The sequence below is a fragment of the Cryptomeria japonica genome, chromosome 8, assembly GCF_030272615.1.
Source record: "Cryptomeria japonica chromosome 8, Sugi_1.0, whole genome shotgun sequence".
Lineage (NCBI taxonomy): Eukaryota > Viridiplantae > Streptophyta > Pinopsida > Cupressales > Cupressaceae > Cryptomeria > Cryptomeria japonica.
In genome coordinates, this window is record NC_081412.1 from 488195445 (window position 1) to 488198118 (window position 2674).

Sequence of the window (2674 nt, forward strand, 5' to 3'; positions counted from 1 at the left end):
AATCATATCATATTTGTCTTGATGGTTTGCATTGATTATTGTGCATGTTTTTGATGATTTTCATGATCTAGTGATATTCTTCATGTTATGCGGTATTTTGGTGGTGTAACATGTTGTGGTTGGTCTTGGAAAGATTTTTAGTGGTGATGAGCATTTGGAGATTTGATTTAGGTCCATTTTATGCTATCTATGTCATTATATTGGTCTGGTGGTTGATTTATGTATCGTGTGATGTAATTTTGTAATTAGGTGTTATGGGTTTGGCCGACCTTGTAGTCAAGATTGATGATTTGTATAAATGGGTGTAATATTCATGTAATTTGGTGTCATGGTGTTGATTTTGTATTATAAGAGAGTGGTGTATGTGAGAATAAGTGAATTCATCTTTTGATGTGGTGAGCAGAGATTGGTGAAGAGCAAACATTTGAGCTTAATCAAAACTGTCATTAGGCATTTGCAGATGCTACTTTTGTAGTTCACTCTTTCTGGATTGAAGTCTGAATCATTTTGTAAGGTATTGAACCTTCCCTGAGGGTTGGATCCTTCTGGGTCACTGTAATTTGAGCAGTGAGATATAGGTAGTGTACCTGAATGCATGTGCATTCCCCATTGTAATATTTACACATACTACTGCAGAGTATTATCTCATTGTGGGTAGGTTCCCACCATGCGTTTTCCACGTCAAAAACATTGGTGTTATGTGTGTTTTTGTTATTGCTATTATGTTTTTTTTTGCCGTAGTTGATCAGATCTGAGATTGTGCTAATTTAGTTGATCCGATGAAAATTGATTCACCCCCCCCCCTCTCAGTTTTCCTTCTTGTTGTTGCCAATAGTTAATTGTCATTTAGTTGTGGTTATTTGATAGATTCTATGGTTAAGTGGGTCTTTAGAATCTGTTGCTTTTTGTTATATTCCAAGAGAATGGAAGAGAGCAACAAACTCTTTGGCAAAACGGGCATCTGATGAATTGGACGGTTGTAATATTGAAGAATGGGGACATTTACAGGTTGATTTTTCTCATTTATTATAGAATTTTGTTGAGGAGGACAGGAATGGTTAATTTTTTATTTTGTGTTGAGCTATATACCTTTCTTTCTTTGTATTTTTATTTTCGATTAATAAATTTTTAACCCTTGTATTTTTAAAAACAAAAAAACAAAAATCTCAAGATTATGCTAAACATGTACTCCCCAACCAACATTATGTAAACATCCACCAACACCATGATAAACCTGCACTTATCATCAACCTAATTTTTTTGGTAAAGGAAAAGACTACCCATTGTTGGTTTGGACATTTTATGCATGTACATAATACATAACATGTATGTTTTAGTGAAGAAGTAAGTGAATAACCTTCAACTTTTGCAATGCAACAATGTCATTGAGAGTTTCTTCACTAATATTAATGTCCACATAATTTTGGTCATTTCCCTTGCCCCAATAAGAGTGTAAACTATGGCTATTGTATCATTATGGTTACAAATGATCTTAAACTACTCCATAAGCCATGCCTGTCAAGATTTTTCTCTCTCTAACTTGTTTATAGAAAAGTAATAGTACAATAATTAAAATAAATATGGGTCATTTATGGCTTAGTGCAATGGCATTGAGGTGATGTTTAAATATACTTAATAAGATTCAAATAGACTAATATGGAGTAGCGGTTGGAATATATCACTCCCCCACAATCTGAAATGGACTCTAAGAACCTCATTTTATTGCCTTCATAGTAGTGATAATTGTTGTCATAAAAGTTTGCACCCTCGTTGAACACTAGTGCTCAACAACCTTGTGAAACATGGAAACAACTTCCAAGTGTGGGACCTTGTGCATGTGACGTTGAGTCTCTAGATAAAGTCGACTTCATTATCAATTAGGGTGCAGTTTTAGACCAACCCAACACTTATAAAACCTATTATAATGATCTGAGGGGAAAAGGGGAGAAGGAATGTTGAAACAGAAATAAGAGGTGATGCACCTAGATTGAAATATGTGTTTTCCCCTTCCTGTGAATGCACAACACATTAATAAACTTACCAAAGATATACATAAATCACAATCTTAACAATTATCTTCAAAAGAAAATAGGAAGGTAAGAACCTAACTGGATGCTGAGAGGGACTGAGAAATATCCACAAACAACATACGTAGGCAAGTATTAACACAAACTAAAAATTTGAAGACAAAAGAAAGAAAGATTGCATGATAAGAGGTGTGCAACACACAATGTATTCAACAATAGAGATGAGGTAAGAATAGCCAATCTATTAATATAAAGGCAAGGAAATTTACAGTTGCAGAAAATATAAAAATTATACAAGAGAAAAGGGAGAAGAACCCTTTGAAAGAGCTACCAAATTTGCATTTATAGATCAAGCATAACTCAAATGGAACACTATTCAAAAACCCTAACTGGCTAGGGTTAGGTTACAAAAAAGAGAGGATCATATCAAACCAATTGATTTGATGGTTGCATGTTTGAAAATATCTCCCGGAACTAGGAAAGAGTGACCATCCCTAAAAAAGGGGAGAATCCATACATTGAGTAGCATCTGATTATCCTCTATCAGGCCCAAAAATTCTTTAATCTTTAATAAATGGGAAAGGTTAGCATCTGAAAATCCTCTACAGAGTCATGGTGGAGTAATGATAATCATCCCTCAGCCCTTT